The sequence below is a fragment of the Mustela erminea genome, chromosome 5, assembly GCF_009829155.1.
Source record: "Mustela erminea isolate mMusErm1 chromosome 5, mMusErm1.Pri, whole genome shotgun sequence".
NCBI lineage: Eukaryota > Metazoa > Chordata > Mammalia > Carnivora > Mustelidae > Mustela > Mustela erminea.
The window spans coordinates 2,602,353-2,629,497 of NC_045618.1; the positions used below are offsets into that span (position 1 = coordinate 2,602,353).

The 27,145-nt window shown below is 48.2% G+C and overlaps 1 pseudogene; it reads left to right on the top strand.

Annotated features, from left to right (window-relative positions):
- Positions 1–3,290: 3,290 nt before the first annotated feature.
- On the top strand, positions 3,291–4,293 carry LOC116589888 (annotated as a pseudogene).
- The last annotated feature ends 22,852 nt before the right edge of the window (positions 4,294–27,145 follow it).

The following is a 27,145-nucleotide window of genomic DNA, read 5'->3' on the forward strand; positions in this document are numbered from 1 at the left end:
GCTCAGTGGTTAAGCCTCTGCCTTTGGCTCAGGTCAGGATCCCAGGGTCCCGGGATGGAGCCCCACATCAGGATCTCTGCTCAGCAGGAAGCCTGCTTCCTCCTCTCTCTGCCCGTCATCCCCCTCAAGTCTGGTTGTCTCTCTGTGACAACAGAGAGTGGTTGTCCCCACTGTGCTCTCTCTCAAATAAATAAAGAAAATCTTAAATAAACAAGTAAGGCAGTAGATTTCCGGGTAAGTAATACACCTCATTCCTACAGAAGTGAGTACGTGGTTTTACAGATATAGTAAACAAAATGAAATCTGCTTTACACACTGATGAACAGCAGCCTCTGGGCACAGGGAGTTGATCTGACATAAATATTTATGCTTGGTCCACCATCCAGGGCAAGGATTTACAGCTGCTCTTACAGATCGGAGCAAGGTGTGCGTCCACAACCATGTGCCATTCACACCACAGAAAGCAGGAGGCTGCAGTCGGGGGAAACCCAGCCTTCATAACTTTCAGTGTTGCTGATTCTTTCTCAGAACAGGATCAAGGGGAGAGAAAAGAGAAAAGTAATCCTCTTTCTAGGGGCACCTGGGTGGCTCAGACAGTTCAGTATCCCATGGGATCCCAGCCCCGAGTCCTGCATCAGGCTCCCTGCTCAGTGGAGAGCCTGCTTCTCCTTCCTCTGTCCACCCAACTTGGGCTCTCTCTGCGTCTCACTCTCTAGCAGAGAAGTAAATAAAATATTTTTTCACACAAAAAAATCCCATTTCTAGAATCACAGTGTTTTTCCCCATCAGAATGTTTTTAGAGAATGTTCTAGAATGCCTACTGGTGACTCTCATCGGGCAGATGAGTAAACTGAGGCTGTGGGAGAACCAATGGCTTGTCAATGTCACACAGCTAAAGGTGAGAACTAGAACATTCTCCCTGAATTCAAGTGGCCTTGAAGCCAGCTTCTGTCAACTGGAAGAGAGAGAGAAGGGAAGAAAAGAAGGAAAAAGGGGCACCTGTGTGGCTCAGTGGGTTAACGCTTCTGCCTTCAGGATTGAGCCTCTCATGGGGCTCTCTGCTCAGCAGGCAGCCTGCTCCCCCGGCCCTCTCTCTGCCTGCCTCTCTGCCTACTTGTGATCGGTCAAATAAATAAATAAAATCTTTTTTTTAAAATTTTTTCAATTTATTTATTTTCAGAAAAACAGTATTCATTATTTTTGCACCACACCCAGTGCTCCATGCAATCCGTGCCCTCTATAATACCCATCACCTGGTACCCCAACCTCCCACACCCCTGCCACTTCAAACCCCTCAGATTGTTTTTCAGAGTCCATAGTCTCTCATGGTTCACCTCCTCTTCCAATTTCCCCCAACTCCCTTCTCCTCTCTAACACACCTTGTCCTCCATGCTATTTGTTATGCTCCACAAATAAGTGAAATCGTATGATAATTGACTCTCTCTGCTTGACTTATTTCACTCAGCATAATCTCTTCCAGTCCCATCCATGCTGCTACAAAAGTTGGGTATTCGTCCTTTCTGATGGAGGCATAATACTCCATAGTATATATGGACTACATCTTCCTTATCCATTCGTCCGTTGAAGGGCATCTTGGTTCTTTCCACAGTTTGGCGACCGTGGCCATTGTTGCTATAAACATTGGGGTACAGATGGCCCTTCTTTTCGCGACATCTGTATCTTTGAGGTAAATACCCAGGAGTGCAATGGCAGGGTCATAGGGAAGCTCTATTTTTAATGTCTTGAGGAATCTCCACACTGTTCTCCAAAGAAAAACAAAAAAAGAAGGAAGGAAAAAGTAAGAGAGGGAGGGAGAAGGGAGGGGGAGACAGAAAGAGAGAGAGTTCCTATTTGGCCTTACCATTGTAATGACCAGCAGCCGCGGGAGAGCCAGCCAGCCAGGAGAGCCCCCAACCTTGAAAGCGCACTTGGAAGTGCACATGAGCAGAGCAGGTGGCACAGAGCTCAGCCACTGAGACTCCAGGCTGCTCCCGCCACTCTCGCCCCTCACCTAACCCGGCAGTTACTCCTGAAGGTGGTGAGGACACCTGCGTGGGCCAGGAGCCTGGGTTTCCATGTTACGCAGAGGCACTGCATCCAGAAAGACTGTGTCCTGCCACCAAAAAAGACAGACCAGGTCCCCCCGATCACGGAAGACAGAAGCGGAGCCGTGTGTGTCAGTGGTTACTTGCTCAACGTGGCAAGATCTTCCAGGAAAGAGCCACGCTCCGGAAAGACATGGCTGGTTTATAACCACACATGAAAGGGGACGGAAAGACGTCAGGTACTTGCAACAGGGAGCCGTGAAAAAGCCAAATTCTTCTAAACCCCACCGAGCACAAGACGGGGACTGGAAAAGGCTTTGGCTGGCAAAAACCCAGTGAAAGTTCTCAGAGGACACTCAAGTGGCCCGAGGCACCCACCGCACTAAGGACGTGTCCTTCTCGAGGGTGGCTTTCCACAGAAGGGAGGTAGCTGCCTGACCCGGAGTGTGCAGGGGTGGGGGAGCGAGGGAACCGCGACCGAAATCGAGGGGAGGGGGACTGCTAACACATAGCACTGAATGCAAACAAAGAAATCAGAGGTCTTCCAAGTTTTAAAGGGAATTATAAATTGCTAAAGAAACTCCATTAAAAAAAAAAGAGAGAGAGAGAGAGTTCTGACAGTCACCATAATGCTAGTGCTTCAGGGAAAGGGCAGTAGAAGTGATACAGTCCCAAAGAAGGTGCTGGTCTGCACACTCGCTTCCCGCAAGGTCAAGGAAAAGTTTTCTAGAGGGTGCGGCCACGGACTGCGGATGGCAAAAGGCTCTAGCAGCCCTCCCCACTCGGGTCCTCCTCCAGGAGAGACTTAAGCCCCGAGCCCCAAGGCATACCTTGTAAGCACTGAATGACCCCCCTCCCCGTGAATCTAGAACAGTTCTAGTGACTTACGAACCTTGGGAGGATGGGAAGAGTCACCCAGTCATTTCTGTAAGGCTTTTTTCTCGCAGTTGAGACAGGATTCCGGAGAGTTCCTTCTAGAAAACTGAACCGCTGTCTCATTAAGAAATCTTTCTCCACGGCCAAGGCGGGAGGGAGGCTTCGGGAGTCCACGGCTGAGAGGGACCGGAAGCTGCTGTGTGGACAGTGGGCACCCCCGATTGCACCAGCGGGTGTGGACACGAAGTCAACACTTTCTGGAGGATAATTTAAAAGACCTTTAAAAATGCACATCCCTTCTCTCCGCCCCTCCCGCCCCACTATGAGAGAGCTCCCTACAGCAAGCAAACCCAGCCAGCGCCTCTTGAAATGGAGACGGTCTCTTCAGACCTCTCCCCAGCTGTGGGAACTGAGCATCCTCAAGAGAGCCCAGAATCCCACAACAGTGTGGTCTTCCTCCATGAAGTCTCCTCGCTGCTATGACCTGATTCCCACAAGCTCCAAATTGGTTCTATTTGTGACTTCCCTGCAAGCGAAGCAAGCTTTCTTTGCTTTGGTGACTAATGGAGTACGGGCTGCCCCTTCACGGGATAGTGAGAAGCAGAGTTTTGTCGGCACGCTGCCCGCCCCCGGGCCCATCAAGAGCCTGCGTCGCTACAATAAATCGGCCTCGTTACAGCTGTATGAGCTAGAAGAACACAAGACAGAAACTCGGAGATGGGTGTACCTACAGGACTCCTTCAAACCACTGGTCCGCACTCCGAATGCCAGCTCGTTTGATGCTGTCTCTGCATTAACTCGAAACAAGCCCCGCGTACCCACAGGCACACCCTCAAGTTCCTCAAATTGTTTATCACTGAGTTCCCCAAGCCAGAGTTCACGTCTAAGTCTCTGGAAGAGCTAGAGATCAGCACCTATGCCCGCACCACCACCCCCGTCTACGGGGCTCGGGGGAATCTTTGCACAACACCGAGTCCCAGCACTGCCAGTAGCTGATGAGAAAGGGCGTGTGGTGGACATCTGCTCCGGGTCTGATGCGATCGACCTGGCAGCAGAAAAGACCTACAACAACCTAGATGTGTCTGTGACCAAAGCCCTGGTCACATTACTTTGAGGGAGTCCTCAAGTGCTGCCCCTATGAGACTCTGGAACCATCATCAACAGACTGGTGGAAGCAGAGGTTCACCGACTTGTCGCGGTCGATGAAAATGACGTGGTCAAAGGGATTGTATCTCCGTCTGACATCCTGCAGGCCCTGGTGCTCACAGGAGGGGAGAAGCCCTAAGCTGGGGAAGGGGTCAGGCAGCACCAGGGGATATGCCCCCCTCACTGCCTGCCCCACGTTCTAGGAACCACGGATGAAACCTTGAGAATTGGGACTCTGTTCCCTGCTCGGGAGCTGGGCAGAATGGATTTTTAGCTGTCCGTATCTTAACACATACAGCCTAGCCCATGCTAGCCCCTGCCTTCTTAGCTGGAGCCCCCTTTCTGGGCGAATGATGGGCAGGGTGCCCCTCAGGGCAATTCTGATCTCTAGGGCATCCCCAGACCTCACCCAGCCTCTGCCTCTCTCTGTCTGTCCTTGACTCCATCCTAAGATAATAGCACAACAAAACTCTCCCTGAAGATATTTTAATCCATCCCGTCTCGTGCCGTGTGAAGGCGGCTGAGTCCGTTTAGTGACGTTTCTTCCCATAATGGGAGTTGGGAGGATTGTGGGGAGGAGGGTCTTTGGGTCCCTGTGTTATGTGCAAATGAAGGGAGATGGGGGTTATGTGGAGGAGGAGGGCAGCGCAATTAGCTGAGGCTATTGCTTTTCGTGGCAAGCCTAATTAAAATGACAGGAACCTCAAAAAAAAATGCACATCCCTTTTAACCCAGCCCTCCCACTTTCAGAATTGCACCTGCAGAAGATAATTGCAGATTTTTGCAAAGATGGTCCCTGAAATTTCCATCATGGAGTCCATTTCTTACCGTGCAGACTTGGATATGCAAGAAATAGCAGTATCACTTTGTAACTTTTAAATTAAAAGGAAGATAACGGCATCTACACCGGTTTGTGCCAGGCAGGTGGGAAATCCATCTTGGCTACTTGGGGGAGATGCGTCTCCCCCAGAGTCTGCAGTCAAAGGAGTCTGGAGTCTTATGCTGATCCCAGTCTTGGCGGAGATGGAAGGTTTCTTTGTCCAAGCTGACAGAGCCTCCTACATGCCCCCTACCTCCGAGCCTTGCTGGGGGTGGGGACACTTGCCAAGGCTGAGAGCCCCATGCCCAATGCCAGCCCCCAGCCACCATTCCCAGTGCCCAGCCAGACACACATTCTGCCCCCCCTCCCAATTTATAAACCGCAGCTCCTCCCTAGACAAAACCACTTTGCATAATCCCCTCAGTAAAGCGAAATTTATCCAAACAAAAGCATCTTCACGCTAGTACCACAAAGGAGCTCAGGCTTTGGTTTCCCTTTAAAAAGGAGGAAGAGCGAAAACAGAAAACCCAGCCCGGGGAGAAGGGGCACAAAGGACCCGCAGTCCTTCGCGCTCTTATCCTCGGGGAAACAGAACGCCCAGGTGTCCTCGTCCTTCTCCTCGGGGAAACAAGGACAAGGTGTCCTTGTCCACTGCTCCGCACCTCGAGGACAGCCAAGCTATTGGGAAAGACGGAAGCGCCTGCAGCGCGAGGACATCCCGGCCCCCGGTTTGTCCGATGTGTGGAATGTGACTCGGGGATGGAAACGCGGATACAGAGCTTTAGTTCCTGGAAAATGTGATTTTAAAAGACAGGTTTTTGTTCTGTCTTTTGTTTTTGTTTTTGTTTTAAAAGGGTATGAAAGTCGAAAACCAAGTGGCAGGAACGTGTCTAAACATCGTCTCACTTCTACAAACCCAGGGTCTGGGGGTCCGTGTGCGGACCTAGAACCCCGCACACCGTGCGCCGCGCGCAGAGCTTCGCTGCGTAAAGCCCCGTGCCACGTGGCGTCGGCGTGTCCTCTGTCCTTTCGTGTGCGTGTGTGTCCGGCCGCTTTTGTAACCAGAGGCTGGGTGTGCATGGCCGAGCGTTTGGAAAGACGCAGGGTCCCTCCACAGCCCCTCTCCCTTCCCCGCCTGGTTAGGCTCCGGCAGCTGCCCTCAGCGCGCCAACCCAGGCCTCCCAGGGACGGGCCCGAGTCCCGCGAATCGACCCTGACAACATTCTCCAGGGGCTCGAAAGGCCCGCCTGGCCTTCGGTTGGTCAGTTACTACCGAGGATGGGGCTGAGTCCGGGCAGAAGGGTGGGCAGGCAGATCGGTCCGCCCGAGGACCTGGGTCTCGGAGGGGGTGGCTCACTTCTCCCCAGAGACCCAGCGAAGTAGGCGGGAGACGGGGCTGGGATCCGGCCTGAGCCGGAGCGTGGGCTTGTGCTGAGGGTTTTACAGGAGTGTCGTGTTGGACATCTCGTGTCTCTAGGTCCCCAAATTCATGTCACTGTGCGTTAACCTGTGGCTCCTAATGGGGCCTGGATGGAACTTCACAGCCAAACCAAGGCCTCTGGAGTCCGGTCCTGGGAAATGAAAGTTGGAACGGCCCCCAGGGGCTCAGAGGGACTCCGCACCAACGAGCCCCAGGGCCTTCGGGTAAGACAAAGCCTTCCGCACCCACGTCTCCCCTTGACCTAAAGAGGTCCAGGCCGGGCGGCACCATGCCTGGCGGGCTCAGCGGCAGGAGGCCCTGACTGTGCCGGGATCTCCCGGGACCCCCGGGGTCTGTTGCCCCTTCACCTGAGCAGGTTCGGCCCGGTTGCTACCACGTGTGTGCGCGATTTTGCATAAGCTTTCATGTCATTTTTTTAATGTTCTACAGCTAAAAAATAGTTTGGAAACTGGCACTTGGGTCTTGCATTGCCTTTCTCTTCTGTTTGGTGATTGTTTTTCATCAACGGAGCAGCCGCCGGAGAAACTCAATACAGGCGGGGGTGGGGGGGGTCCCCTGGGCCGGGCAGTGAGGCCACCCAAGACCCTGCTGGGCGGTCAGCCCCATGAGGCGCCACCAACTGTCTCTTTAGGGAGGTTGGCACCTGCTGTTTGGGTGTTAAACATGGATTCCTCAGAAGGGCAGCGAAAAATAAGACTGGAGAGGGAGAGAAGCGGGGAGAGGCAGGAAGGAGCCAGCGAGCCTGGGATCTTTGACAGTGAGAACGCCGGGCTGTATCATGACTTCCGTGGCTCCCTTCCACCCTAAAGAGGTCTTAAAAATTACATTTTACAACTGCACTGATATAAAGACAAATATAATCTAGCTTTGATTATAGTCGCTGCCTCTATTCTAAGTTTAAGTGAAATTAAGACATTTCCAAGAAGCATCACGGGGCCTTGACACTGTGCCTATTCCTGCCGGATGGGGACGGCCACCCCCAGCCCACCCGCTTCTGCCCTGAATCCACAGCTGGCTCCTTCTGGAACAGGCTCGTTCCTGCTCTGACCCCAAGCTTGGTGCAAATGTCATGAAAGAGGGATGCAGTTTTTTAAATATCAGAGGGATGAAAAGTTAGACATGACGTTCCATAGGAATTTTTAGGGTCTCCGTGGAAGACCGTGATCACAGAAACGGTAAATAAATCTGAATTAAAGTCTCCCTGGGCTTTGCCCCTCAATCCCTTCACCATCATAAAGAGAAAAGTAGCCAAATAAATAAATCATAGTTTGGAAGAAATTAGCAGATCGTTATTGTGTGATTTTGCTCGGTTTCAGCAAAGTGTGGCTGACATTCTTTCTAGGGGAGCAGGCAATTAGTGCACAGCGGAGACCAGAGGCAGAGGCTCATTATAAAAATAAAATAAATGTGTGACCCGGGCACCATGAGGGAAGCAGCCCGGCCGCATATTGTCACAGACGGGGCTTTCTTCAGTGGCTGCGCTCGTTCTGTGTCTAACACGCCAAGTGAGCTAGGGCTCTCGGAAAAGACGCTTCAAGAATGAGGGGTCAACCCTGGAAGATCAAAATTAAGGAGAAACCCGGCGAGAGAAAGGGACAAAGCAAGAGTGGGGAGGGACGGGGCTGCCGGACTGTCACGGTGGACCCCAGAGCTCGGTCCCCACGTGTGCATCGTGGCGCCAAAGCGGAGTGGGGACAGTCTTCTGAAGGACAACTCCGGTGCTTCTGCTGGGGGGCAGGGGTGGCCAGGGGTGAGGAGCCTCGCCAGGGGGGCGGGGCACGGGCGGGCTTTCAGCACCACCCGAGGGTGCCCGCTGAACTTGGACGGGTCACCTCCGCTCCCAGCACCTCTGTTTCCAAACCCGTAACGGCCTGCTTTTCAGGGTTGTCATGGAGATAAGGTGATAGCGCGTGGGGACACCACCTACCGAGGAGACGAGCTCACCGGCGGTTTGCCGTTACTAGTGTCATGAATCTTACTACCTCCCCGGTCGGGCTTTTCAGGCAGCTCCGGGGAGACCATGGTGACCCCGTGTGGCAAGGTTCAGTTCTGGCTCAGTTCAGGGGCTCCCCCTGAAAAGCTGTGTTTTTAAGATTTGGGGGATTCAAAGGAGAATAGGATTGTTAGGTTTAATCATTGTTTTGTCTCTGTCTCTCTCTCTCTCTCACACACACACACACATGAGCAGACACACACACACACACATGCATAAGAACACATGCACACACACATGCACATGCACACACATATGCATACACACACAAGTACACACGTGCACACCTACACACACGCATACCCAGGTTCACATCCTCCCCCACCCATATTGAGTTTCTCCACTGATGCTCCACACATACTCATACAGGGGCACACACACACACACGCACATGCACACATGTGCACACACACAAGCGCATACATGCACAACTACCCCATGCCAGTTCTTTGCTTCGGTCAGGAACACAACCTCCCGTAGCCCCTGTGTGGATGCGGGTATAGCCACTCAGCGCCGACTGTCCCTGTTCTGGAACGCTTCCCAGGACCCCGACCTTCCGTGCTGACCCCCATGTCCACCAGCTCTGCGCCTTCCCCCTCTCCTGAGGCCCTTCCAGCCAGCTCTGGGCTCCAGAGTAGTGACTCTGTGCACACGTGAGTAAGACAAGACCAGAGATCTCACTCAGCAGAGGGCGGGCGTGCAGCCGGGCAGGACAGGGGCACTCTGAACCATCCTCAGGTCCCTGCAACGGGCCGCCCTGGTAACCGAGTTACTGCTGCCCCCCTACACTTCTAACCCCTGCACCCACCCCGGGAGCTGCAAGGAGATAAGGCAGCATTTGGTGGGTATCTCTGCTACTGTCCCTCCGACACCGACACCTGCCTCCTAGGTGCCAACCTCCGTGGGCTCCCACAAGTTTACAGCGAGACGTTTCCTCTCGTCTTAGAAATACACAGCGTATTTCTTGTTTGTAAGTGAGCCACTCTCCTACCTTTCCCTCCATCGCCTGCCTGGGACTCGCCTTGACTCTTTGCTCTGACACACTCTGTCGTCGTGAGGCTCACATTGAAACCCGTGAGAAAGCCGACCACACGCTTGCTGTGTACTTGCTGTGTGCTAGGCAGGTGCGAAGCGTGTTCCAGGCATTGCCTTTCTCATGGCCTTTACCCGTGATGAACACAGGCTCCGAGAGGCCGTTACTTGCTGCTGTAAAGGCCATGGTGTCAGACCCCACCGACCCCAGGTCGGTGTGCTGGGTCAGACTCGGGATGTGGACAAACTCTGAGAAACAGAGTCATCCAAAGCTTCCGTTCCCAACAACTCTTTCAGGAGAGCTAAGGGACCAGTCCGTCCCTGAGGCTCTCATCCATCAACGTGCTCCCAAGACTTTCCACCAGTCTTTAAAAAGTCTGCGTTTGTCCTCCTTCAAGGGCATGGCTGTGAGAACCCCTCCCTCTGTCCCCCCCAATTCCTTTCTATGGAACACGGACCCTGGCTAACCTCAGACCCCTGGCTCTGGGATTGGCCACGGCCTCCATGGTCTTGGCTCAGGTCTCTCCAGCCTTTGGGAGGGAGGCGTTCCCTCTGCTCTGAATGTCAGGGATTGTCCACTGCAGCTGGACATGGCTTCCCCACAGCATCTTGGGACAGACGCGAGCTCTCGTATACAGTCCCCCACTGGCTCCCGTCTGTGGACCACACTTGGAGTCAGAGATCCTGGGCTCCGGGCCCTGGCGCTGCCCCAGAGGCAGGGATCCCAGCCACCCTCTGTCCTTAGTTTCCATCTGTGTGGCCCGGGGGGCTCAAGGAAACGACCATTCTGTTCCAGCTGCCACAGAGCCCTGCAGAGCTCCGGGGCTCCGAGGGACTTCCGCCCCCTCCCCACCCTTCTGGATCGGTTTTTACTGCTTCTGATTTCATTTGAAGGAAGGTCTCTACCATGTCGAAGAGTCTGAAGGCCACTGGGCCATATGGCCACGCACGTCCCTTCCAGCTGTGGCTGCCCATCACTCTGTGTTGACTCCATCCGATCAGTAATGACTCGCACCAGGTGTGGGGGCCCCGCGGGTGCAGGCCGGCTCATCCTGATTTCCCTCTGGCCCCCCGCCAGGAGCCCAGCACAACCTTGCAGGGGCCAGCCCCGAGGGACACTCTGGCCAGTGGTCCAGATGATGGAGAACAGCTGGCCAGATGCTGGCGGCAATTTCATGGTCCTGGTGACCCCTCCTTCCCCCTTCCCGCTCCAGGCAGCCAGGCCACGCAGCCAAGGCCAACTTCCTCATGGCCTGTGGAGCCCTGGCAAAGCTCGAGAAGCCAGGAGGCTCCCTGCGGTGGCCAGAAATAGCCACTGCAGCCCAGGGACAGAGCGGGCAGCTCACCACTGCAGCCTCAAAGGGCCTGACAGCTCTAGGAACGCCTTCACCACGGCCAGACTCATTCCCCATGGTCCTCAGCCTGGTTCAGGCTGGAAGCCTGGCTGAGGACAGGGGCACCTGCGGGTGGCTTCTCTCCAGTGGGCCCGGGGAGGCTCAGAATCCGATTCCACTTGCTCGTCTGCTTGGCCTCAGGCAGACCTGTATTCCCGTGAGATGCATTTGAACCTTGGTTCTCTGGCTTTCACTCAGTCTCTCCACATTCCGTTCCCTCCTCTGTCAAGTGGAGGGCAGGATGCCCACCTCATCGGGCTGCTTGAGGGTCCCTGAGCCACTGCTGGAGGCCGGCTTGATGCCTGCACACGACATTGCCTTCTTATCACACTTGTTAATGAGATGTGCACCCGTGACAAAACGCCGTCTCTTGTCACGTGCATGCTTGGGAAGCATCTACCATTGAAAGATTTATCACAGAATTCGGGAGACCTCACGACCCGGTCCACCCACAATCCCACATCTGTCCCTTATGAGCCGAAGAACCTTGATCAATCTCTAAAAGGAAGGAACTGGGGTAGGTCAAGTGTTCTCAAACTTCAGCAGGTGTCGGCTTTAATGCATGGATTTCTGGGCTCCGCCACAGAGCTTTTCATTCAGAAGGTCTGGGTTGGAGCCTGGGAATCTGCCTTTCTGAGACGCTCCCAGCAGATGCTGCTGGTTGAGGCCATACTTGAATTACTGACTCTTCGTATCCTTTCCAATTCAAATGTTTTATATTTTATGTACTTACAGTTCCTCTAGTTGTGTTTTAAATATTTCTATTTTATGCTTTCTTAGGATTTTATATCCTAACTCCATCTGGGGTCTTGACCAAGGTGGGTTTTCCAGGAAGGTCCGATAATACAATGGTGAGGAGCTCATAGTGGGAGTTCAACAGCTTTTGGAATTCTGGCAGCTTATAAAACTATGTATGTGAGCCCATGGGAAATTAACTCAGCTTCTTGCTACAGTTTTCTCATCTGCAACATGGGGATAATAATAGTACCCTACCTTACACGACTTGTGGTGGAGACCAGTGGTTGTCCCCTTGGGCCCCCACAACAGGATATCCGTTTTGTGCCCCCCCCCCACACACACAATACAGATCCTAAGTGGCCAAAGCTAGTTACATTCTCTTTTGCCAGAAACTGCTGGGGAGGAGGGGCACAGGATGCAATTCTATAAAGAGAGAGTCTGCTGGGGACTTCTAGGGAAGAGCTTCATCCCCAACCAGTGATGAGAACCTCTCAAACGGAAGTTCTAGTTCCCTGTCCCTTTTCTCTTCTTTCCTGCCTGGGATGCTGTCCTGTGGAGATATATGCTGGCACTGCAGCAGCCACTCTGCAGTCATAAGGCCATCCACCCCCAACTCAAGTGAAGATGGCAGAATGGAAAGACAAAGAGGACTCAGATTCTTGGGGGGATCTTTTAGCTACGAGCCAAACTGGGTACATTAATTTCCAGATTCTCGTTCATAATAGGCCACAGTGACGAACACTTACTACGTTTACTATATGGCAGCTATGATGTTCTATCAGATGATACATCTGAGGCACATTTTTGCACGGTGCCTGATCATAGTATATACTCAGTAAATATGGGTTCTGGGAAATGATTTTTAAAAATCCCAATTTTTTTCCTGTGGGTAATCTTCTCTTTCATTTTCAGTAAAATCTCTAGGTGAAGGGAGTGTATTTCGGGAGACAGCGTACATTCACCCACTGCCCACTCTCTACCACTTGTGCCCTTGAGGACATTATACAAGATGGGTACCGAGTCCCGTCCTTATGGATATTACACTCTAATGAGGAAAACAAACCAACATTGAGGGGGAGTTGAGTTCTATAATTTGTTGCGCACAGTCTAAGAGAAGCAGTGTAGACATTTTAAAATTTTGATTTACAAACAAAAGTAATATAGGTGAGGGGCTTAAAAACTTTAACACAGTGGGAAAATATAAAATGGAAAATAGGAGTACTTTGCTGCTACACTTCTTGGCCAAGGGTCCCCGCTGTTTACAATTCTTACACCTCTGATCAGGAAAAGAATGATGCCTGTGCTAACATTTCAGCCTACAGATGTTTATGAGTTTTACTGAGATCTAATTCACACGCCCCACAATTCACCCATTTAAAATGTACAGTTCAAAATCTACTCACGGAACTGTGCCACTGAGGCTACAATCTCAGGACTTTTCCATTGCTGCCCACCAAGAAAACCCAAACCCATGGCGGTCACCCTGCACTCACCCTCCCCACAGCCCCCGGCAAACGCTAATCTCCATTCGATCGTGCCCGATACAGACCTTTCCTGTAAACAGACCCACCCACTATCAGGCCTTCTGCGTCTGGCGGCTTCCACGGGGCGTGTTCTCGGGGTCCATCCTGCTCATGGCACACACCTGTGCTGCATCCACTTCTTGTTGTTGAAAGATACTCCAGGTCATGTACGTTTGGAATATTTCCATTTGGGGTGGTTATGAATAATCCCGTAACAAACATTCAAACCCACAAGCTTTTTAAAAATTCTCAGGGAGGGGTTCGATCCCCCTTGTCTTCCCAGTTCATTTGTCACTTAAAATCGCTTTAGAGATCTTGACGTATCAGCACGCACAGACTGCTGGGAAGAAAAATAAGGGCATTGTAAACTGGTAAATGCAGTGAAGAGGTGGGGTTCGTGTCGGGTGAGAAGCCACCTCTTATTTTGAACGAGGGAAACTTATAGAGGAAAGAAACAGCTGGGGCAGCTGGGTGGCTCGGATGGTTAAGCGTCTGCTTTCAGCTCAGATCATGACCCCAGAGTCCTGGGTTCGAGCCCCACATCTGGGTCCCTGCTCACCAGGGAGCCTGCTTCTCCCTCTCTTGCTCTCTTGCTCCTCCTGCTTGTGCTCTCTTTGTCTCTCCCTGTCAAATACATAAATAAAGTCTTAAAAAAGAAAGAAAAGGAAAAGAGAGGAAGGGAAAGGAAAGAAAAGAAAAGGAAACCCAATGATTTTGCCCACAACCAGGAAAAGTACATACAGATAAGGCTAAATGCTATCATCACCTACTTTTGCAAATACAGCAGCTTCTCTTGATATCCCTGGCCTCATTTCTTAACCAAAGAATAAACAAATAAAACAAAAAATAAAATAAAACAAAGCAAACACAAAACAAAACAAACAAACAAGCCACTAACAATCGGTGATTGTCAGATGACCTGTAATTGACAGGTGCACCCACAAGCCTCTGGCCACCCCGTCCAACAAGCCCGTGGCACAGCCATTAGAGCAGGCAGCCATCCCTGTCCCTGCCTGCTACGCACCCGCCCCCCGTCACCCCGTCATGCTCCTCTCTCCGCACCCCATCTCTCCCGGCGGGTCCTCTATCCGACCCCCGCATCTCACGTGCCCAGAGCTCGGGTAGGGCCCGTTTTCTTCATGGACGCGACCGCGGAGGTACCCCAGTGTGCTGCTCCTTCACCACAGTGCAGGGCGCTGAGCGAGGTGTCAGGTTGAGGAGGGGGGGTAAGAAGTGGGAGGGATCCCCCCATCCCCCCGTGTTATCTGTTAGGAAGGTAACTGACAGCGCAGCCTGCCCACCCTCGGGCAAACCTCGTGCAAGACAGCGCCGGCTCCTCTTACTGCCTGCTTTGGCACCCGTCGCTCTGTTTTTCCTAAGTTGGAATCGGTTGCTGTCTTTGTAGGAATTCATTACCGAGCTCTTCCACCTGGCGACCCAATCAGACCAGCAGCAGAGGAAGGCTGATTATACAAAAACCCATCTGTCCTCATTAATCTGGGTAATGATGTGCAGAGCCCCAGCCCGTTACCCTGGAAGTCAGCGTGAGGGTCCCTGTGCAGGTGACAGCGGCGGGTGATGTGGCTGCACAGTGCCGCCCTCTTTGATCCGCAGGAGCCACAGCAGAGACGATGACAGCCCGGGGTCCAAACACAGCCAAGCAGTCAAATCATTAGCTGGTGTCACAGGGGACAAGACCAGTTCCTGTCGAAATTCAAGTTCACCCCCATCTCCAAACACACAGGGGCTGCAGCGCTCCTTCCCCCCCACACCTCCACCATTACCACCTACCACCCTCTCCTAGACTTGGAAAAAAAAATCATATAGCTTTTTAAAAAATGCTGTTTTAGAGCATCATGGGTGTTTGGAAATAAACAGTACAGATGCAAGTGCTGCAGACCTTGTCATGACCCTCACCGACCGGCCCCTCTCCAGAATCTAAATCCCGAAAGCGTCCCGTGGGCTGACACAGCTCAGGTCTAGCTGGTGCGCACACCCTGTGCTCGCTTGTCTTCCCGACGCCCAAGATGTTCCCTGCACAGCTCTCTGCACCACCTGACCTGACACCCCGTCCACCACCAGCCCAGACCTGGTACAGAGAGAGGCCAACCCAGATGGTTTTGACGGAGGCACCGTTCATCTGGAACAAGGATTCATGCTAACGTCTGAGAGTCCAGATGCCCGACGCAGTCTACACTTGCAGGTCCCTTGGGTCATCGAACCCCGTTGTCTAGAACTGAACTCATTCCTTCCCTCCCATCAGCCGAATGAAGTTCTCCTCCCTTTGCATTCTGGCACCACTCTCCTCGTAGCTCATTTTCTCAGGAGTCGGACATCGCACTCCCCTTCCCCCTTTCCTGTAGGAGAAGCCACCAGAGGAGCATCCAAGCCGTGGCGGTCCTCTGGCAACTTCCTTCCCTGTATCGATCCCTACCAAGTCCCGCCCTTCATCTATCAAAGTAGGTCACACACTGTTTTCTCTTGCACACACGATTAATTACTGCTCTCTCCAGCCTCCAGTACAATAAACCAAAACAAATAAAACAAGAAATAAGATATTAAAATACATTAATATTGGAAAGGAAGAGAAAGAAGTCGTGGTGCCCATATGACGGGATTGCTTACGCTAAACCAAAACCAGCCCCTGAGCAATTACACTAGTAAGAGGGTTCAGTGATACTCCAGACACAGGACAAAGAAACAAAAAATTCCCTATCTGTCCCATAAACAGGCAATAATCAAGTAGAAGACTGAACAAAGACACTGCCTCCCCAAAAGCAGCAAAAATATAAATATTTAGCAATTAAAATCGAGCAAGAAGAACCCAAGACTCAGGTGAAAATGGCAACACTTGGAAGAAACAAAGAATGCTACATTGTTCTTAGGTAGGAGGACGTGGTGTAAATATGATCTTTATTCCCTAAATGAATCCATGAGTTCAATTTATTCCCAATAAAAATCTCCACCAAAATTTATTATAGAATTGGGTTATTTGACAATTGTGCAAAAGGCCGTATAAATCTAAAATTCATAGCAAAGAACAAATATGTATGAATAATGAAGAAAGTCCTGAAAATAAGAACAATTTGGCAGGAGTAATTCTATTAGAATTTGAAATACGTTGTAAAGTTGGAGTAATGTGTGTCTTTTTGTGTCAGCAGCAAAAGACAAAGAGATTAGCAGAATGAAATGATGACTCCAGGGACACAACAATATAGGAACTAAGTTTATGACATTTACTGGAGAACGAAGGGGTTAGAGATGGCAGATGAAATCATCGATGCCATATGGAAAAGCATACGGACTCAACCTTACCTCATACTACACATAAGACTAAAGATAGAGCAAAAATCAAGGCTCTAAAAGAAAAGATACAAGAATATTTATGTACTCTTAGGATGGGGAAAGCCTTCTTCAGAAGACAAAGAAATCCGTAAGCCATAACATGTAAGACGAATTTAGCCACTGTAAAAATTAAAACTTCATATTAAAAAACACAGCTAGCAAAGTTTCAAGATAATTTACATACCGGAAGAAGAAAGGTTGCAACAGGAGAACGTAGGGGGCATGGTATGAGCTGAGCTGAGGCAGACCATGGAGGTCCTCAAAGGCCACGTTGTGGAATTTTCACCAAGGAGCATTGGATGACCAGTTCAACTGGACACAAAGGGTTACATGCCAGATGGTGACATGCCTGGGATTCGCATTCAGAAAGATCATTCTGCTACAGGATGGAGAGGGGTTGGGAGTTCAGCGGCAGTGGATGCGGGCAGAACAGTTACCCGGCAGTCCAGGCATGAGGTGGGGACCAGGGGTGGCACGGAAGTGGACAGGAGCGGATCCACTGGAGGGGCATTCAAGAGCCGGGGGACGGCCTCATGGAAATGGACTGCCATGGGCTCGGAGGTGAGGGAGACAAGAGTGTCAGAATTACTGGTAGGGGTTGAGCTTGTGTAGCTGGACGGTGGTGGGTCCCACAGGGAGACAGGAGACAAGAAGGTGCCTGGAAGGAAAGCCCGAGGTTCAGTTTTGCACGCGTTAGATGAGGACAGGTTTGAGACCTCAGTGCCAAGCATCTGTATCCCACAGGTCCCGGTTCCCAGGGCAACAGTATGGAGATGAGAGACCACGGGGTCTGGGTGGGGGGCAGGGTGGGTGCGAACACCAGGAGCGGGCCCTCTTGTTCCCCCACATGGAGCTACTTGGTATCACTCTGACAGAATCCGTGGAGAGTCTCGGGTCCTAGGGGAGTCTGGGGTCAGGACAGGCTACCCAGACCCCACCCAGGTGCTGTCAGCATGGAAACCATGACAGTGGGATTCCCGGTAAACGATTCATTCTTCTTCCTGCTTGCAACTCCCAGATTCGGTCTAATACACTTGTATTATTTCATGAGGAGGCTAAAAAATCAGGATAGGTTAATTTTAAAAAAAAAAAAATATGCCTTTCAGAGAAAGAAAAATGGGAAAGCGAAGATGCTAGATGATTATTTTTCTTTTTGATTCTCCTTCATGCTCACAATTTTTTTTTTAATTTAATTCAATTTTTTCAGTGTTCCCAGATTCCTGGTCTATGCAGCACACCCAGTGCTCCGTGCAATCCGTGCCCTCCTTAATACCACCACCAGGCCCTCCCAGCTCTCCTTCCCCAAGCCCTCCAAAACCCTCAGTTTGTTTCTCAGAGCCCACAGTCAATGTTTGGAAGAATGGTAACCTTTAAGAGGAAACCGAGTGGAGGCCACCAGAGCCTCGGGGCGTGGGGCCTGGGTGATTCTGCAGGCACAGGAGTGGGGGAGGGAGAAAGAGCCCCAGCAGGGACAGGACTGAAAAAACCCACTAACACACACTTTTAAAACTAGTGACAAACTATAGGGGGTTTCTCACCTCAAAGTAAGTGAGAATGCCATTTCCTAACAAAAATATCTTCCAAAAAAAAAAAAAAAAATTTGTTATGTTGCTCCTGTTCTGGTTACCAGAATCACCCAGTGCAGTTTCCAGCTTGGAGCCTTTCATGGTTAAACTTAACAAAGTCATTGAGATTAAGTAAAATTCTTCCTTTCCACTGCCGATTTTTTTTTTACCTGTACCTAGTAATATAAATGCTCAAAATATACTTGTTACTGGCTGACTAACTCTGATTTTGTAGGTGCTGCAGGATTGGAGCAGAAATGCCCCAATACTTCCTCGAGTGCACCCAGGGTGATCGGGCCAGTGAAGGCCGCCCCAGGTCAGTTCTGCGAGCGCCAGATTCCCTCCAGGTAGAGATTTGGGCCTTTTGAGCCTTTGCAACCCTTCCTTGTGCCTCTGAAATGCCTCTGGCTGGTGCTCTGAGCTTCACTGCCGGGTGTGAGTGAGCAGATTCTCTGACATCTGCTTCCTGAGTGTGAGTCTGGTGCCTCATTTCCATCTCCAGCAGTCTAAAATTAGATGACATCACTGGGAAGGCATTCATCCCAAGAAAAACCAGCCAGCCGGCAACACGGACGCCACTCCAGCTACCGTTCTTGGAGACAGCATCCGACCTGGACGGAAGGAGGGGAGGGGCGAGACTCGCCCTGGGAGCTGGAGAACGTAGGTGGTGGAGGGCTCCACCTTTCTCCAGGAGGCAGCTCGGGGCCTTTGTCATGAGGAAGTTCCCTTCCGCCTCCGCAGAGCCCGAGTCCTGTTCAAATTTGGGTGTAGAGACCCTAATGTTCACAACAGAGCAAAATACAAAATCTGAAACTGCGTTCGTACCTTCTCTCTAATTAGAAATTGCAAGAAAGCAGCCCATTATGACCCATCAGAAGCATCCTTTCTCTGACCCACATAAACAATACGTACAGATAGGTGCCTATATATTCATGCGCAGGTCTAGCCATGGATATAAACATATATCAACAGACTAAAGAAACCAGTCTCATTTGCTTTTTTTCTCTCTAATCAAGATGCATTTTTTGGAGCCTGCATTCAATTCCAATTAAGGGATGCTTTTAGACCTTTTATAGAGGAACAACTATATTTAACACCACCATTCCCTCTAAATAGTAATTGGATTTTACAAGGTATGAAGCTTTTAAAGGTACCTTGAGTCTCAAAAACCTTTCTCTCTGCCATTCCTGAGCCAAGTTGGCTGGGCTCTAAGTACACATTCCCAAGCAAGAGCTTCCCAGGAACCAAAGACCCTGCATTCCACCTCCGAGGGTAGAAAGCAGAACCATGCACAGAGGCTTCTGGCTCATTTTCACCTCCAAGGGAGGAAGCAGTTCCTCTTAAAAAAAAAAAAAAATGTAATTTGAGGTAATTGGCTCACTGACTTTTTTAAGAATTCAGAATTAGGTTTTAAACATGATGACTGTAAAAAAGAGGGAGGAAAAAATATGCATTCAGAAACATGTTTATATATATATATATATATATATATATATATATATATATATATATATTCTGTTGGAAAAAAACATCAGCTAGAAAAAAAGGACTTTTGCAGTATCCATTGGGATTAAGACTGTTTTTCATCTCAGTCTGCTTTTATGGAAACAAATCAAAATTTCCCCATGCCACAAAACAATGATGCAAACCTCAAATAAGTCAGAATGAAACACTAATGTGTCAACAGGATGTGTTAAAAAAAATAATAATAACCCTTCAGACATCTTCTTCTCTGGGAATGAAAGACCCTGCCCTTATTACAGCCTAGAAATCTGCTAGCACCCTCGTCATTTTCCTCCACATGCTATTCAAAACTGATGGACAAAAATGCACCAGAACTGGTTTACTGCAGCCTCAGAAGATGGCAGAGGAAGAAGTAGCAGGAATCTGTCTCTCCACCTAGACAACTGCACGGGCAGATTCTGTCTGAACTATTTTGGAACTCTGGAATTTAATGATGTCTTGCAACTTCCAGAGGAAGGTTTAGACAGTAATATGTGGTTAATTTCTGCCAATTTCAGCTCTCAGTTCATGAGCAGTGGGCATAGCTGTCCATGGTGGGCAGCTATGCACCTGTTCCTGGGGCAGTTGGCTCGAAGTGTGTGTGTTAGCCAGAGTGGACACTAAGGACCTTGTCTTCTAAAAATCAGGTATCTATGTTCTGATCACTGATTGCTACCTCTGATCACGGAGGTGCAGGCACAGAAGCAGGTTGTCATTTTATACTCTCCCCACCCAAACCAATCACTGTGGCAAGCTCCCCCCCACCACCCCCGCAGCTGAAGTCACTTCCAGGGGATTTAAAAGGCTTGCATACTTTTTCCACATTCAGTTTTCTCTTCTCCCCCTTTAGGGAAAGCAACTGCATATATAGAGGAAACACACTGTGCATGGCCAGGGAGAGGTTTAGGCTAGAAAAGACCCAAGAAGGTCTTGGGTTTATACATAGGGCTGATCCTTAGCACAAAGCTCACAACAATAAAAAAATAAAATAAAATAAAAAAGACCAAAAAACTCCAGCAAATTCTGGGGAAGAGAAAGTAATTAACTGACCTCCAGGCTTAACACATTATTAAATTCAAATGTCCAGTTTTCTACAAAAGAATCAAAAGGCATGCCCCCCCCCCAAAAAAGGAAATTTTGGTCCATTCTAAGGAAAAAAAATAAACCATCAGAAACTGTTTCACAGAGAGGTGTGTGGTGGCTCAGTTGGTTAAGCATCAGACTCTTGGTTTCAGCTCAGGTCATGATCTTGAGGTCATGAGATCAAGGCCTGCTTGAGGCTCTGCACTCAGTGCAAAGCGTCCTTGAGATTCTCTCTCCTTTTCCCACCCCACCACTTTTGCACGCGTGCACATGCTCTCTCTCTCTCTCTCTCTCAAATAAATAAAATCTAAGGGAAAAAAAAAAAGGAAACCGTTTCAGAGAAAGACCAGATGACTCACCAAGCAGACAAAGATTTTAAACAACTGTCTTAGAGAACTACAGGAAAATGTAAAGAAAATGATGTGTGAACAAAATGCAAATATTAATAGAAATGGAAAATCTACAAAGAAATGAAAAGAAATTCTAGAAAGTCTAGAGCTGAAAAGTTCAATAGCTGAAATGAAAGACTCACTAGAGGGATTCAAAAGAATCAGTGAACTTAAAACAGAACAATTGAAATTATTGAGTCTGAGGAACAGAAAGAGAAAGGATTGGCAAAAAATAAACAGAACCCAAGGGACCTGTGGGGCACCATCAAGCGAACCAACGTATTCATTGCAGGAGTCCCAGAAGGAGATTAGAGAGAAAAGGGTAGAGAGATTATTTAAAATAATGACTAACTATGCCTTTAACACCATTAACTTTCCAAGTTTCATCAAAGACATGAATACAAAATAAAGAGCTCAGTAAATTCCAAGTAGGATGAATCAAAGAGACCCACATCGAGACATATTATAATCAACATATCAAAAGATAAAAACAAATGAAAATCTTGAAAGCACCAAGACAGAAGCAACTCATCACATACAAAGGATACTGAACAAGATTATGATCAGATTTCTCATCAGAAATTTTGGAGGTAGAAGGCAGTGGGCCAATGTTTTCCAAGTGTTAAAAGGAAAAAACAAAAACAAATACAAAACCTATCAACCAGGAATCTTATCTGGCAGAACTTTCCTTCAAAAGTGAGGGAGAAATTAAGACATTCATACATAACCTCCAAACACAGAAAGAGTTTGGTACCACTAGGTCTGTCGTGCAAGAAATACTAAAGGTAATTCAGCCGGTTGAAATCAAGACATTAGGCAGTAACTCAAAGTCAGATGAAGAAATAAAGATTTTAACAGAGGTAACTACATGGGCAATGACAAAAACTAGTATTGTTTTAACAATGATTTGTAACTTCAGGTTTTGTTTTCTACATGATTTAAGACATTAACATATTAAACATATTATTAATTTGTGTTTTAGGGCACAATGTATAGAGATGTAACTTTATGACAACAATAATTCAAAGGGGTTGGAATGGAGCTTAGAGGAACAGAGTTTTTGTATGTTATTGAAGTTAAGCTGGTATAAATTCAAATGAGAGTACTATAACTTTAGGATATTAACCTTACTCCCCACTGTAACCACAAAGCACATAGTTATAGAACATATACAAAAGGAAATGATAAGATAATTAAAATGTTTTCTCTATAAAAAATCAACTATGGGGGCGCCTGAGTGTCTCAGTGGGTTAAAGCCTCTGCTTTCGGCTCGGGTCATGGTCCCAGGGTCCTGGGATCAAGCCCCACATCAGGCTCTCTGCTCAGCAGGGAGCCTGCTTCCCTTCCTCTCTCTCTGCCTGCCTCTGCCTACTTGTCAAATAAATCTCTCTCTGTCAAATAAATAAAATCTTTAAAAAAAAATCAACTATGCACAAAAAAAGACAAACGTGCAGGGGGAAAAGGATAAAAAAGTGGTAAGACATACAGAACACAAATAGAAAAATGACAAAAGTCTCTCCTTATTAGTAATTACTTTAAATGTAAATGGATAAAACTCTTTAATCAAAGGCATAGATTGGCAGAATGAATGAAAAACAACAAGATCCAATATATGCTATCTATAAGAGATTCATTTTAGGTCTAAAGACTCAAACAGGTTGTAACTGGAAGGATGGAAAAAGATATTTCATGCAGGTCATAACCAAAAGAGAGCAGAGACAGCTGCTCTCATGACACATAATAGACTTTAAGTCAAAAAAGGTGACAAAAACAATGAAAGACATTATATATCCACAGGAGTTTCAATACAATAAACTAAACAGTTTATTGTATACAATAAACAAAAAATATTGTATACAATAAACAATAAACAGTTATTTACACACCTAGTAACAGACGATCAAAATATTTAAAGGAAAAATGGACAGAATCAAAGGGAGAAACAGACAATTTTCCAGTAACAGTTGGAGACTTCAACGCCCCACTCACACTAATGGACAGAACCACCACACAGAAGTAAGGACACAGAGGACTTACACAATGCAGTAAACCACCTATATCTAACAGACATGTACACTCCATCCAAGAGCAACACACACACTCTTTTCAGGTGTACATGGGACATTCTCTAGGATAGATCATATGTTAAGCCACCAAATAAGTTTCAATAGGGTTAAAGAGAGAGACATTAGACAAAGTATTTTTTCCAACCACAATAAGATGAACTTAAAAATTAATAACAGAAAGGCAACTGGAAAATTAAGAAATTCATGCAAATTAAACAACACACTCTTAAACAACAAATGGATCAAAGAAGAAATCACAAGGGAGGATAGAAAGCTCACAAGGTTAGAAATAGAATTACCCTATGGTGCAGAAATTCCACTTCTGGATGGACACCCAAAAGAACTGAAAGCAGGGTCTCAAAGAGTTGTAGCAGCATTTTTCACAAAAGCCAAAAGATGGCAGTCACTCAAGTATTCACCAACAGATGAGTGATAAACAAAATATGATGCATACATGCAATGGAGTATTTTCAACCTTAAACAGGAAGGAAATGCTGGCACATACTACAACATGGATGAACCTTAAGGATATTATGCTAAGTGAAATAAGTCAGTCACACAAAAAAACAAGTACTGTGTGGTCCCATTTACCAGAAATACATAGAGTCATCAAATGCACACAGACAGAAAGTAGGACGGTGATTGCCAAAGCCTGGGGGGTGGGGAGTGGGGAGTTACTGTTTAATGGGTGTAGAGTTTCAGTTGGTTGCATGACAATCTGAATGTACTTAATTCCACTGAATTGCACATTTAAAAACAGGTAACGTGGTAAAATTCTTGTTACATGTACTTTAGCACAATAAAAAAAAAAAAAAATGGTGTCGGCCAAACTCATGGAGCTTATGAACCTAATGCCATATTCTCCCACAATGCCATTTTCTCCTTATCCTCTGTTTAGTCTTCTGCTGGATTTCACTACATAAAAGTATTACACCTGAAAGACATTTCCCCCCATTTTACCAAGGTCCATTCTCTGTGGAATGTGTTGTTCAGGACCTAAGAGAACTGGCTCTTGGAGCTGGGTTGCCTTGGTTTGAATCCCAGCTTTACAACTCACTAGCTGAGTGATGTTAAGTAACTTATTTGTCCTCTCTGTGCCAACAGTTTTCCCATTTGTAAAATGGAGATCACACGGTCCTTGTCTAAGAGAATAGTTGGAATAGTTCAGCTGTATGACAAAGCTGACCAGAATTCCCAGCCCATGTTAGGTGTTCCATTACTCCTGTGACCATCATTCCACTAAACGAGCATTTTCTGGGAAATCAACCAAACTCCATGGATTCTATATTCCTTTGTTTTCCACTGTATTCACCTTTGTCTCATAGTTTTTTAAGTGGCCTCCCTTCTCTTCCAACCCATTTTCCACCGCCAAGCTAAGGAAATCTTTCTGAAAGACCCACCTGACCATGCCTCTCCCTTGCCTAAAGATCTAGCCCCTGCCAGCTCCCTGAACACACTTGCTATTTTGCAAGGCTTCACCGATGGCACTGGACTGCTTGTGGTTCCCTGAGTTTGCTTCTGTTATTTCATCCCGTGGTGTTTTGTCCACACACCTCCCCCTCCTGGGAAGTCCTTTCATGCTTGGTCCACCTGGCACACCCGCTCATCTTTTCAAGCACAGCTTTACAGTCACTTTGCCATGAAGTGTTTCCTGCCACCTTGGCACTGGATCGTAGCAGCCACGCCACTTTGAGTGCACTTACTGTCTCCATCTGGCAGGAGCTGATGCTCATTCACTTCGTGTTCCCAGCGCCCAGCATGATCCTGGCTCAGAATAGACAAATATAGAATGAATGGACCTACTGTGCACCAGCAGGCAAGGAGACATAAGTACGGTATGTCTGTTCTCGAGGAACCTAAAGTCCTTAAGGTTAGAGGGAACGCCAGCCAGTAGTTTGGGATGGACTCCAGCCAACATGCAGCTAAATGTCTCATAAGGGATACAGATACAGCCTCACCCTCCCAATGAGGTCATCCTTTGGGGAGACTTTAGAAACATTAGAAGAGCTGCCGGTATCTACCGGACACACTTATTGCCTGTCAAGGACCGTGATAATTGTGTTAAAGGCATTATGTCATTTAAGCTTCGTTAATTGATTAAAGCATCAGTTTAAGCAGGTAGAAATCAGATGCGTACATTGCACATAACTGAGCTTACACCAGAAAGTTTTCTGTTACTCCACTCAGTTTCTGCTCATGTACGTATGTGTCAATTTGTATTTATTGACTCTGTCACAGAAGGAATGCAAAGGGAAGGGGGGAGAGTTAAAAGAGTCTTTGATCTCTCAACAAGACAATGGCTCCAAACACTAAGCTTTAAATAAATAAAATATGAGGGTGGGGCACCTGGGTGCCTCTGCCTTCGGCTCAGGTCATGATCCCAGGGTCCTGGGATCGAGCCCCGCATCGGGCTCTCTGCTTAGCGGGGAGCCTGCTCCCCCCCCCCCCACCTGCCTCTCTGCCTACTTGTGATCTGTCTGTCAAATAAATAAATAAAATCTTAAAAAAAAAAAAGAATCTCAATTCCAAACACATATTCACCTATCAGAGGCAAGAGAAGCCAACTTATATACCACAGCGTTTTACCATAAACCACAGAAGGCAGATACGAAGTCAGAGAAATCTCTGCGACAAGGAAAGAGGTGAATTCCAATCCAGTCTTTCTCATCCATGGAATGTGGGAAGGAGAGAGATGGGTCAAGAGGTGAGTCATGGATGCTGGCGAACTCACCAACTTCCAGGATGAAACATGGAGGTAGAGGGCCAAAGTCTTTAGACGGGTTTGAAAGAATTCAAGAATACTGTACCTAGTGGTCCATTTCCCTGAACATAGCTTGAGGAAAGTTGCAGCATTTAGCCAGACAACGGCATAGAATGGGAAGCCAGCTCTAAGCAGGTCAGCTGTCAAGCCCTCTAATTTCTCAACCATGAGGGGGATCTGAAAGTTCTATGTGCCTCAGAGACATTCCCAGAGGGATCCAGGACAGAAAGCCTGCAGAAGATGAGGCTTGGGGTCAATGAAAAATGGCCCAGACTATAGTCTTCAGCACTGGGTACTCGTGCAAGTTTTCAGAGCTCCACAGGACCGACCCAGCACCTCTGATTGGACACCACACAGTGATCCAGGTAGAGGACAAGGTCCGCCAACCACCAGAGAAATCAGTCAGGACACAAGGGTCAGCAAAATGTCCTGCCCTCACATTGACATAAAATGAGCCCTCACATCCCCAGGGCCATCAGAGGTGCAACACTTTCACTGGAGGGTGGGACAAATCTTTTGGGGGACAAGTAATGGGAGAGAGAAAATTCTGAATGACTGCACACTTTTCAAATGGGATTCATCCATTCATTCTACAAATACTAAGTTCCTACCCCATCTAAATCAATGCCATAGACACTGGAAATACAAGAGGGAAAAACCACATAAGCAAAACTCTTGGGCTCACAGATCTTGCATTCTGTTAGGTAAGACATACACATCATGGGGCGCCTGAGTGGCCCGATCCCAAGCACGCGACTCTTGATTTCAGTTCAGATCATGATCTCAGGGTGGTGAGAAGGAGTCCCACTTCGGGCTCCATGGGACCTGCTTAAAATTCTCTCTCTCCTCTCCTTTTGACCCTCCCCTCCCAGCCCATCCTTTCTCGCTCTCTCTTAAAAAAAAAAAAAATACAAATTAGAGGAGGGATATGTCCTGTAACAGAGGGGCACGCTGAACTCCAGTTGCTAAGGAAGAGCACACCCTAAGGAGGGTGTGGGGTTGCGGTTTCATGTACGGTGATCGAGAAAGACCTCAATGGGAAGGTGGAAACTGAGGAGAGAGCTGATATTAGAAGAAGTGAGCCGCAGAACGCCTGAGAGAAGGCGGCTCCGGATCGAGAGGAAAGCAGGTGCGAGTCTTGCAGTAGGAATACGTTATGGGTGTTTGAAAAAAAAAATCGAGTCGGCCAGTGGTGTCTAGAACAAACAGGGCACGAAAGATCGTGGTCAGAAAAGAGCAAGGGGTCAAATGATGGAGGCCCTATGAGCTTTCATAAGAACTTTGGCTTTGATTCTGAGAGAAAAGGGAAGCAATTGATAGGTTTCGAGCAGAGGGATGGCAGGCTCTGACTTGTACCGTGAATGGATCACCTCTTGGCTAAAGAACAAAGAGGCTATAACTTCCTAACCAACAGAAGGGAAGGAA